The 12,355-nt window shown below is 48.7% G+C and overlaps 1 long non-coding RNA gene across 3 annotated transcripts in view; it reads right to left on the bottom strand.

Annotated features, from left to right (window-relative positions):
- LOC112551332 overlaps window positions 1-6,727 on the bottom strand; it is a 46,495-nt gene extending 39,768 nt beyond the window's left edge. For all 3 annotated transcript variants that reach the window (XR_003095619.1, XR_003095621.1, XR_003095620.1), the window contains exon 1: window positions 6,645-6,727. This is a non-coding gene — a long non-coding RNA (uncharacterized LOC112551332). The remainder of the gene's footprint in view (window positions 1-6,644) is intronic.
- Window positions 6,728-12,355: the final 5,628 nt, after the last annotated feature.

Raw genomic sequence — 12,355 nt, 5'->3', positions numbered from 1 at the left:
GCTTTCATCCATAGATGCTTCTCAAGCAAATCCCGGGACGTCATTCTCCCCCTGTACTCGGCCTTAGTGAGGCCGCAGCTGGAGTACTGTGTCCAGTTTTGGGCTCCACAATTCAAAAAGGATGTGGAGAAGCTTGAGAGAGTCCAGAGAAGAGCCACGCGCATGATCAGAGGTCAGGGAAACAGACCCTATGATGACAGGCTGAGAGCCGTGGGGCTCTTTAGCCTGAAAAAGCGCAGGCTTAGGGGTGATCTGATGGCCACCTACAAGTTTATCAGGGGTGACCACCAGCATCTGGGGGAACGTTTGTTCACCAGAGCGCCCCAAGGGATGACGAGGTCGAATGGTCACAAACTACTTCAAGATCGTTTCAGGCTGGACATAAGGAAGAATTTCTTTACAGTCTGAGCCCCCAAGGTCTGGAGCAGCCTGCCACCGGAGGTGGTTCAAGCGCCTTCATTGAACACCTTCAAGATGAAACTGGATGCTTATCTTGCTGGGATCCTATGACCCCAGCTGACTTCCTGCCCTTTGGGCGGGGGGCTGGACTCGATGATCTTCCGAGGTCCCTTCCAGCCCTGATGTCTATGATGTCTATGAAAAATTATTAAGGAGAAGGAACATCTCAGAATCTCCTCTGCTGGGAGCTCTGCAAGTGAGTGGTACTGAGAGCAAAATGCACTGGCTGGAAACCCATCCCTCTCTCAGGGCTTGGGTAGTATTCATTCATTCAGTGAGACAGGCCATAATGGCCAACACACTCTTCACTGCTGCTCTAGGTCATTGACTGCTTGCCTGGCTCTAGAAGTCCCATTTCACCTTTTTCCCAGCTTGCATGGTCCTACTGCTTGATTACCATGGGTACATTATAAAGGGTCCTGGGGCCAGCCTTTCCCCCAGGACACCCAGCACTCACCATGCCTGGGTGCAGCTCACTAGACTGATGAGTTCTGGGACAGCAGGGAACAGGACCCAAGACTAGATGGGTCACTGCTCTGACCCAGCACTGGGAGCAGGCAGGATCACTGACAGCTCCTGTGGCACATTTCATTCTCCCTTTTACCTCTCTGTACCTTTCGTGCTGGCTTGCCTTGGCTGTGAGCCAGTGGAATGCAAACCATGCAAGTCTCCCAGTGACTGACCCAGCCCTCCCAGCATGCGCGCACACACGCACACACACACACACACACACACACACACACACACCGCGCGCACACACACACACACACACACACACACACACACACACACACACACACACACACACACACACACACACGTCAAACAGTGCATGCTGCTGGGGCCATTTCTGAGTGAGCCGAACTTCTCACCCACATGTGCGATGGCAACCTGAGATACAGGAGTGCTTTAGGCTTTGTCAATGGAGACTGCACCTGTGTTCCCAAGAGCTGCGGTGACTGCAGTTATCAGATTGCTGCTTGGTTGGGGATGGACTAGAAATGTACTTTTTAAAATGAAAGTTCAGGTTCTCTCATAAATCACATGATTCCAGGAACTGGGGCTTTTTAGCTTGCGAGTATTGTGAGAGCTGACTGCAGAGAGCAATACAGTTGTCCCCACCATATTCTCCATGCTTGGGTTATAGTTAAAGAGCTCCAGATGAAAAGCAAGGTCAATTTTATTCTATTTGCCTTGAGATGTTACAAAGGTGGTGGGGGAGAGGGGGGCAAGGGGAAGAAAAGAAACTTACTTTGGAGAGTTGCTAGTAGCTGAGATCATGGATAAAGATTTTGTTGAAAAGGGGTTTTACATAGCCTAGTGTGAATAGAAAAGTTTTTGTGATGTCTCTTGGAAAAACACCAATATAAACACAGAGCAGAGGAGAATTATTTGGTTTTAAAAGCTCCCCTACAGGTAACTGAAGCAGGCCACCACTGGGAGATGAAATGGAGACTAGCTGGTTTCACTGCACAGACTGGGTGGAACACTGAAATCTAAACAAGGGGCATCCATGGTGTTAGATCCAGCAAGAAAGGAGCTGGGCTTGGATTTGGGGGTGGTGTGGGAGACATATGGGTAGGCTGTGGTCACCTCATCCCAAAGCTAACAGCTGTAGCAGTGCTGTCGATGGGTCAGCAGGCTGCACCTGGGCTTCATGTCAGTCTGGTGTGAAGGACAGGGCACCCAAATGAACTCCAATCCTTCCACTGGCAGAGTGACTTGAATAAAATGGGGAGCTATTGTGGCAGATGGGGAATTGTCCCCTGGTTCCTCGCCATTTTCAAATTCCATCTACATCAGAAGGATTTGGCTCCCCCCAGTATGATTGGTACATAAGTCATTGAGGATCCTGCTTTCCACAAGTCATTTTGAACCAGTTTGAGGCCAGGTGGTGGGACCCCTGGCACACACCAAGCTCCCTGACTCCTGCTGTCATATAGGAACGTGTCCAGGCTGCTTCCATCCCCTGAGCCCTGACAGGACCATGTTCCTTGCTGGGAGTTGGAGGAGCAAGGATTCCCATTCCCATCTCCTTTGCGAGTGTGGCATTCTTCCTAGCTCATGCTTCCTGTGCTCAGACCTGACAGGCAGCTCATAGCAAAAAGGAGTCTACAGGTTGCATGAGAAACCATTGCAGCTCATGCTGTCTGGACTGAATTGCATGACACTTCCCATTGCAGAACAAGACTGGTTAAATGATCTCTTTCCTCCCTGCTCACCATGAGGGTACAATTATGGTAGATCATGCTGACTGGGGGTGTGTTAGCAAAAACAGCAGCTGCCTCGCTGCTGGCCTGCTAGCGATAGCTGCTGCCTCCTGTGTTGCCAGCACCCAGGGTGCAGACCAGCCCAAGTACATTTCTGCCCTGCCTACCGCATATTCTCAAAGGATTTACTCAGTCTAAGTAGGGATGGCCTCAACAGAGGAGAACTGGAGCTACAGTGTTCTAGTATAGGAGCCCTTGAGACGACATACACTGTTTCCTTAGGTTCATAGATTCATAGATGTTAGGGTCGGAAGGGACCTCAATAGATCATCGAGTCCAACCCCCTGCATAGGCAGGAAAGAGAGCTGGGTCTAGATGACCCCAGCTAGATGCCTATCTAACCTCCTCTTGAAGACCCCCAGGGTAGGGGAGAGCACCACCTCCCTTGGGAGCCCGTTCCAGACCCTGGCCACTCTAACTGTGAAGAAGTTCTTCCTAATGTCCAGTCTAAATCTGCTCTCTGCTAGCTTGTGGCCATTATTTCTTGTAACCCCCGGGGGCGCCTTGGTGAATAAATACTCCCCAATTCCCTTCTGTGCCCCCGTGATGACCTTATAGGCAGCCACAAGGTCGCCTCTCAACCTTCTCTTGCGGAGGCTGAAAAGGTCCAGGTTCTCTAGTCTCTCGTCGCAGGGCTTGGTCTGCAAGCCCTTAACCATACTACCATTCTGTAGGCAGAAAGAGGCTGGGGTAGGCTGCAGCTTTGATGAAGGAGAGAACTCCATGGATAGTCCTGTATGCTTTTTTCCTAAAAAAGGTCCTTGCCCAGTGTCAGAAGAACAGACCTATTTCTGTGATCTTTCACCTGTGTCATCTGGGTTGGAAGTTGGCTTAATATGAACCAGGTAAGTAAGAGGAAAAGAAAAATGCTGAAGTCTTAACCCATACCCTGGTCTTCCAGCCTGATAACCTCATGGAAGGGCCTTAGTGGAAAGTAGCTTCTGTCTGTGCTATTCCAGTGCTGGAGAAACACAAGACTTGGTCCTGTTCTTCACTGTATTTGACAACAAGCAGAGCTGCCAATATTTACCAGGCCTTTGCTGAGAAAGGAGATTAAAATAATTATGAGCCAGTTCTTAAGAAGCAAGATGAGCATTTTCTCCCGAAAAGAAACCTAGAACTAGTGTCAGGAGCCAGGAGCAACCTTGGAAGCCCATAGAAAGTCCCTATCTGGACAAGCAAAGCATTGGGGTCTCAGCATCTGCAGAACACAAGAGACGGGCTTGTTGTTGGGATTCCAAATGAGGAAGTTGCAGAAAGGACACTGCTAATCTCTGACCTAACAATAGTACCACCCTGCAAGAAGCCAAGGATCTTGGTGCAAGAAGAACATGAGTAAACATCCCTGTAGGTGAAGAGATGTACCATGACTGTGCCCTCAAGTGCATGGAACTCGCTGGCCAGCATGTTGAGGGCTGTGATTTGTAGGACACTGACTGGTGGCTCCTCCAAGAGAGAAGGAAATAGACCACTGTGTGGAGCAGTCCTAGGGGCTCTTCTGAAGATTCAGGGGGTGGAGAAGTCACCTTATGGCACCTTTGCAGAACACGTCTTGGCTGCACAGCCAGCAGAAAACCTGACCTTTGCTCCTGCCACCTTTGGCATTCATGTTACACCAAGCTTGATTGACTTGCCAAGGCACTCCTGATGGAGAGCTTGTCTCCATTCAACAGTTCATTGGGATTAAAGTAGCATTAGAACTTAAAGACCAAACCAATTCCTAAATCATTCTGTGTATATACAATCTCCATCTGGGATAAAGACTGCCTTGCTTCTCTGCTGAAGTAACTTCATTGGGAAACGTCCTTAGAGAGAGGAGGTTTGTGGTTGCCCTTCCTATGCCAGAGTGTCACCCACTATCCTTTTACAGTATCACCCCTGCACATGGCTAGCTGAGCCCACGCTAGTGTGAGACAACAGTGGTGCAGTACTGCCAGTCAGGAAATGGGATTTATGGGGGCCAGAGCCTTCCATCCTCAGAGCTCTGGTCACTGGAGTATTGCCCCAACATTGCATCAGTCCCAAACACTAAGGCTGTGTCCACAAGAGTGTGGATGTTTGGTTCCCCGGGAACAACTAGCAGTGGGACACCTTGTGCTGCCTCTAGTTGTCCCCAGGGAACACCTGTACCATGTGCCCTCTGGCGCACAGCAGATTACCCTGGGTGGGGTAAGAGAGGCTGGGTCCTTGGGGCTTCCAGCAGTGGCAATCGTGCTGCTTGAAGCCTGGCTGGCAGCCAGAGAGTGGCTCCAGGTGGCCAGGCTCCTGTTTTGAGTGCTGCACACCACAATGTCCCCATGTGTGTCTCTTTGCGCTTCTTTGTGCAGGTTTTTTTGACCTCTGGATATGCAGAGAACAGATGGACATGTGATATGCGGTGCCGCAGACATGTCTGTGGCACCACATAACACACAGCCACGCTCGTCTGGATGTGGCCTATAGGTGCAGACAGAAGTGAGAATTTTCACCCCACCTAGCCCCAGAAAGTGCTCTACAGCCATTACCAAATCCAAGTGCCCAGCTGCAGAGCACTTTAAAAGGGCCCAATCCCATGACAATCTGAACCACCATTATATGAGGCAAAGCAGAGCAACTTCATTAACTTTTATCTGCTCCTGGTGCTGTTCCCAGAAATGGGAGGGGGAGGGAGCAGAGGGAGCTCATTTGGAAGGTTGCGCAGCTGGCACTGGAGAGTGGGGTTGATGGATTGGAGCCCCCCCTCCCCCAAGTTGGGGGGCTCCAATTCACCTGCCCCCCCCCCAGGGCAGCCTGGGGAAACCCCAGAATAGACTCCCCTGCTTTCTCCCCCTCCCATCCTGAGACAGCACCAGGGGCTGGGAGAAGGGAGACAGAACTAGTGGAAGAGGCTGCAGACACACAGCCTCTCTCCCTGGAGTGGCTTCAAATTGGAGCTCAATCCCCCATCCTCCCAGCCCAACATTAGTCTGTAGGGTCGGGAGAATCAGTCTAACTCATGGCGCTTTTTGTGAAGTGCCATTACTTAGGCTGGGGAGTTGCACTTCTGTCTGTGTCACATGGGAGCATGCTTGCAGCAGGAGAAGGTAACATTCAGGTCACCTCCCCATCTCTGCAGCTGTCATTCAGCTCAGGAAACCCCCTACCTTGCTTGCTGAGGCCTGGCACCATAGAGGTGGAGCAGGGCCAGACTGCAGAGCTATCTATGTTTGGGGTTTGTGCCTGCCAAGGACTGAGTCAGGGGCTTGGCCTTTTGCAAGGCTCCAACTCTGAGGAGACTGGCGCCTGATTAAATACTTGTTTGAAGAGATTTGATTTAGAGATGTGGGGTAGGGGCTTTAAAAGTACCTTTTTCTCTTTCACAAGTGACTCAGTTGGTTTGCAGCCTCTTCTGGAAAAATGGTGGTAAGCAAAGGGAGGAGAGAGAGAGACAAGCAAAGGGCCATTTCGGAGTCTTTCCTATCTCTAGTTCTTTGTTGTGGAATGTTTCTAACTTACCCAGAGCAATAAACCCAATGACACAGAAGAGAGTATTTGGGGCTGCTGTGGAGGACGTAACATACTGTAAAGGTCCCAACGCTAAACGCCCTTGACACACGGAGCTGGAACAGGATGTTCCCAACCAGTGTCTCAGCTGTTCTCACACAAGAGTTACTGTGCAGGACAAGGTGTGGATAAGGCCCACATGTTCAGCTAGCCCCTCCTGCTGACACAGCTGGGCTGTTAGCAGAGAAAACTCTCAGGAAACACCTGAACTGAAAAGAATGGGACAATATGCCCATAAAAACTGACAGGTTTCTCACTCCTCCCCTCCCCAAATTTCTAACCAGCATGAAGAAAGGTTGAAGAGGATATCCCTTTTCCTAAAGGGTGGCTATCTGTGAGCAAGTGCAATGCATGCCTATAAATCCCGTTCCCTGTTCTATGCTGAGCACTCACCATTACCCAAATGCATGTTCAAATTCAGGTGCAAGACAGCAACAGCATTCAGCTTTGTGCCTGTAGCTTCTGCCTGGGCTGGAGGAAGGAGTTTTTAATTAGGGGTGGAACTTGTTAAAGCAAAGCTGCATTCCTCCGGCTGATGTACAACATGGAGGTTACCCTTGATCCAACAGATTCCAGCTGTAAATCCCAGCCAGAAATACTAGTGGAAGGCTTCTAGTAATGCCGTTGCTTTCTTGGCTAGTCTCCCAATATTGGGAATTTAAAAAACTAAGTGGGTTGTGCAATGAAAGAAGCACAGGAGAATAAGAGAGGGAAAAAGAAGCAATTGTGACAGGGCCACAGACCCAAACTTCTTCTGCCCTCAGGTGGCCGTTTATATCTGTAGCAATGAACTAATGCTCCTCTGTTTAATTTATTGTCCTTTTTTGCTTCCCTCCAGAAGGTCTTTTTTATTTTAGGACCTGGCCTTACCCCTCTTCTCAGGGCATTAGTGAACACTTGATGCTTCCTGGGCCAGGAGATTCTGACCAAGTAGATCACAGGCAGGCAGAGCAGAAGGCAATTATTTTCTCTTCCCTTTGTGCTGTCCATGTAAAAGTACTTATGGTCCACTTCTGGGTTCGCCTCTGAGAACGTGGAGGGCCCCTGCACTCCTGTGGGATGCTCCATGTGCCCCAGCATCGCAGCATTCACAGGCCATGCTGGGACCTTGAGGTATGTAGAAAAAACTTTTAAAGCTGTGTCTATGTCCGAATAGCTGATTCTCCGAATCAGCATTGAATCTTCAGATCTGGATTTGGCCGAATCGAATCAGGGATAGCGATCCAAATCAATTACTCGCATCACTGTCCCTGATTCTGGCTGAATCTGAATCGAATAGGGCCTACTTCGCACACCCCTAGTAAAGACTTAATGGAGCAATGGCTGTTCTGCAGGGTAATTGCTGCTCCACTCATACTCTTCACCCTTCCCACTGAAGGGTAAGGCACCTCAGGTTCCCCTGGGGGCCAGGAAGACAGGGAGCAAAGGGTCTGGGGTCCACATGCTTGGTTCTTAGGCAAGAAGTGCCCTCTGCTTCCCTTTCTTCCCACTCTGGAGCAGTGGTCAGGCTGCAAGAGTGCAGCACATGGCACCTTTTGGAGGTTAAAAAGGAAATCCTTTCCTTTTGGAGGTTACAGCTTTCGGAGGTTACAGCTCTGAGGTTGTTACTTCTAAGAATTCTTTACCAGGGCACCTTGGGATTTGACACAGAACTCGTCCAATTTGGTATCAAGCAAGCTTTATTCATAACCCCCAGGCTGTATACAAATATTTTTTATATATATATAAATATATATATATATATCAGACCTGACAGGCAAGATAAGAGCTTTACAGTAATGGCCGTCAGTCAGCTGAACCTCAGATCCCTCACTGGGTGTGTGATATTGCTAGGTGTCTCCTGACCCAAGTTTCAGAGGCAGGAAACACAGCAGCTGCATCCATCTCCCCAGGTTCGCAGCATGCTTACACAACCACACATACCTGATCCCTTTTCATACTTTCACTTCTGCAGCTTTTTGGTTGCCATCTCCAATGATCTATTTTTACTATATGGAGAAGATGCAAAGAAATCACTGCAATTGTCATCTTAGCATTTACTTCGGTCTTGGGCCTAGTCTTGCTCAAAACCTTAGCATGACTCAAAAATCTCACTTTACAGAGGTCAACTTATTCACCTTCTTTGAGGAGCAATACCTGAAAGGTCAGTGGGCTCACACCCTTGGGTGTGGGAGGGCTGGGCCCCTAAGAGATGGGCTGCCATGTCAGAACCTCCCAGCTTGGGGAGATTCTGTGTTTGCCGCCTTCAGCACTTGGAGGAGGGGATGGCTCTGAACTTTCACACTACCACCCCACGAGGAAGGAAAGCTCCTGTTGGAGCATGCAACAGTAATGCAGGAAGCTGCAGGGCTGGTGTGGCAGGGTGCCACACAAATGATTTGTAACTCCTAGCCATTATTTAGATATTGAACAACAATGCACAAACCCTCCTCTTTGCTGTATTAAATGCTAAATAGCAGTGGATGGGCACTGACACCTTCCAGTGGATTTGGCTTAATACAGCTATTGTCCTTCAGAAATGTACCATGTGCAGTGAGATGGCCTCCCTCTGGCAAGTTAGAGGAACAATAGGGATTTAGAAATTATACCCCAGGTAAAATGCAGAGAAACGGCTGGGCACAGGTGAGACAATACAGCAGTAACACTAACACAGCCTGGTCTGGGCCAGGTCTGGAACGCTGACAAGACACTGCCACCTCGTGGTGAGCTACTGCTGGCTAGGCACAAACATCTAAATGCAATGCAACCCCTCACCATGACTTGGAGATGTCCTGCAAACTCTGCTGTAAGGGGCTGCCTAGAGACATGCCATTAATTCAGAAACCCCTTCATTGGTGCAGAGTGAGGGGTCCTCGCCATGCTGGTTTGGGGAGACTATCAGAGGATGTGTTCAGTTCTTCTCATCCCTAGCAATTTGATTTAGGAATTCAAAAGGAGAAAAGACCATCCATAAGCCTGAAACCAGCCTTCCTCATAGAGCCTTGCCATGGCAAAGAACCTGTCATGCCCTTTCCTGTATCCCCCAGGGCCAGGGTAGGACTGAAGATGCACTGAAAGGACCAGGGATTTTTCTGCAGCCTGTTTCAATAGCTGGAGCACTGGGAATCACCTCTAAGGACCCATCCTGGCTCATATCAACCTTGCTGGGCTTGTCCACGCCACAACTGTAGATCTTTGGCAGCATGGCCATATACAGACATTCAAAAAACCCCGAGCCTGAATTGATTCAATCTTTGCAGGCTAGTCTAAGCTGCGTAGATTGAAGTGGCAAGGAAGTGAATAGACATTCACTTTTTTGAGTCTGAGAATACAGCCACATGCCTGTAGTGGCTCAAGCTAGAAGTGAGCCTTCCCTTTCCTTTGGCAGCAGCCGCAAGGCTGGAGGGAAGCTGAGCGGAAGTGAGGTGGCCAGTTACTGTGCAGGACTAGGTGTGGATAAGGCCCACATGCTCAGCTGGCCCCTCCTGCTGACACAGCTGAGCTGGAAACAGAGAAAACTCCCAGGAAACACCTGAACTAAAAAAATTGGGACAATATGTCCATAAAAACTGAGACAGGTTTCTCACTTCTCCCCTGCCCAAATTTCTAACTAGCTGTAGGCCAGGCATAAAGAAAGGCTTGACGAGGATCTCTCTTTTCATAAAGGGTGGCTCTCTGTGAGCAAGAGCAATGCATGCCTATAAACCCTTTCCCTGGTCTATGCTGAGCACTCACCGTTATCCAAATGTGTGTTCAAATTCAGGTGCGAGACAGCAACAGCATTCAGCTTTGTGCCTGTAGCTTATACCTTGTGTCTATCCATGTGAGTTTGCTGACACGCTCCAGTGCAACCAGTTTGCCCAAGGGACTACTCTGGGCTCATCCCTAGCACCTGTTCCTGCATCCTCAGTCCTTCAAGGCATGAGAATGACCACTGGAGACAGGTCCAGAGCAGCCCTAGTTGCAAACTTGTAGCTCTGGAGGACATCCATGGACTCAGATAGGCAGGTCATGCTTAGCCCTGTCCTGTCTGACATCTATACTGCAGGACTGATAAACAAGCCCATTGCATTTCCCAGAACCTTCACCCAAATTTTAGCTTATGCTGGACTCCATCCCTTCGTACTAGATTCAGTCCCTCTGTAGGCCCCTCACAAACTCCAGTCTCTGCTTAGAATTTGGACTTCGCAGAAGAATACTGGAGAGAGAAACTAAAGACTGCATGTTGTAGTCTCTCTGGGAGGGAACTTTACTGGGGGAACTTCTGTGTCCAGTCCCACTGGAATGTTTTCTGGGATCCCTTTCCATGAATTTTATACTAATGAATGGAAAATACTCATTGCCACCATGCATTCCATTAGTGAAAAATATTGAGTTGCAGATGGGACTTTTTTTTCTTTCTTTTTTTTTTCTGTGGTCATAAGGTCCTTGGCTGCATCTCCGTTAGAGTTCAGACAAAACACACAGTATATCAAACAACAGAAGTACTAGCATGATGACATCAAATTATACATAATCACCATCCTAATACTCATAGACACGTTCTACATTATGAAATAAGTGTACAGCTGAAGCAGACTTTGCTCAACCTGAGCTAAAGGGTATGTCCTGGGCTGAGAGCAGGAAGATCAGGGTTTGCCATTAGCCTCCTGTGAGAGCTTGAAGAAATCACTGCACATGTATTTGTCCTATCCATCGTTTGTGGGCTTCTTTGGAGAAGGCATGCCTACATTATCCATTTGTACAGTACCTAAAACAGTGGGGTTTGATCTGGGTAAGAGTCTCTAAGTACAACTGTAATACAAATGAGAATATTAGTGCCCCATTCCTGTTTAGAAGACCTTACTTTTCACAAACGAACTAAAAAGACAGTCTTAATCCATCCCATACAGATTTATCTCCTTCTTGAAAACCTTTTATAGAGAAGAGACCTCAACTTCCTTGCATAGCTTGTACCACTTGCCCAGATGTTTTTGTATCTGGGAAGCTTTTTTCTCCAAGATCCGAGCAAATCATTGCATATGCTGTTCTTGCTCCATTGTCAGAATTACAAGACATCACTGGAAAAGTGGTTGACATTAACTTTAACAGCAAAACCTGCAGAATTTGGCATAGCTTGCCACATTTTCCATTATTGTTGGCAGTGGGCTGACAACAGTCCCTGCATTAACTGAAGAGTTGCTCTGTGGTGCTTTTTGATGCATCAGTGTTTCCTGTGTATTCTTACTAACTCAGCTCACCTCCAATTCAATTAGTCTGTAAGGTGCAACAACATCCTGTCTTTTGCTTGACTTCAGATTAACACAAGGGCAGGCAAAATATGGCCCACAGGCTGATTCCAGCCCACCAGGCCGTTCTATCCAGTCCATGGGGCCCCTAAAAAGTTTAGAAAATTAATTATTATCTGCACGTGGCCACCTATCAAAGATGATGAGGTGCCAGTGGCAGCAGGACCCAAGAGAAGCTGGTGGCAGGACCCAGCCTGTACAAGAGTAGGACTGTATAGGACTGTATTTTGAGCTATTATGCAATTGCCTCTAGATACACAATGCAAGCACACATAAATCAGGACAAAAATATTTGTATAGAAAATTAAAATAAGTTATAGTAGATGTTTTATTTTTTAGTATATGATGGGGCAGGGAGGGGGGGATGTTCGATTTCAAGATACCAGCACCCTCCCTCCCAAAAGAAGTACTTCCAGGTCAAGGGGAGGGACTTCCAATGACAAAAGTCAGGAGTTAGAGGTGGGACTTCTGGTCCCACAATGGTGACCAGTGGGCGGGGGTGACCAGTCCTGCTAGCAAAGGCCCTGCCAATGCTGTGCTGCCCCCTTCCCCTGCAGGGAGTCGTTGTGGGGGGCGTGGGGAGCTTCACCTTGTGCTTTGACAGGAGCTGTTGTGTCCCCTGCCTGGCTTTGCAGACTTAGTCCCAAGTTGGTTGGCACACCAAAAAGTATTTCTGCTGCCAGAACCACCGCTCCAGATCCAGCATCTGTGCCTTGGAGAACAGTACTCGCCGCTTCTTCTTCTTGGTGGCCCCTGGGCACACCCCATGCCTCTCTCTGCACACCCATCAAAGGGTAGGGCTACCCATGAGGCCCTCAGGAGCTCACCAAAACTTGT

This window comes from Alligator sinensis, unplaced genomic scaffold (genome assembly GCF_000455745.1).
Source record: "Alligator sinensis unplaced genomic scaffold, ASM45574v1 scaffold344_1, whole genome shotgun sequence".
NCBI classification, from domain to species: domain Eukaryota; kingdom Metazoa; phylum Chordata; order Crocodylia; family Alligatoridae; genus Alligator; species Alligator sinensis.
The sequence above is the reverse complement of the archived record's forward strand: the minus strand, read 5'-3'. Positions and strand labels throughout refer to the sequence as shown.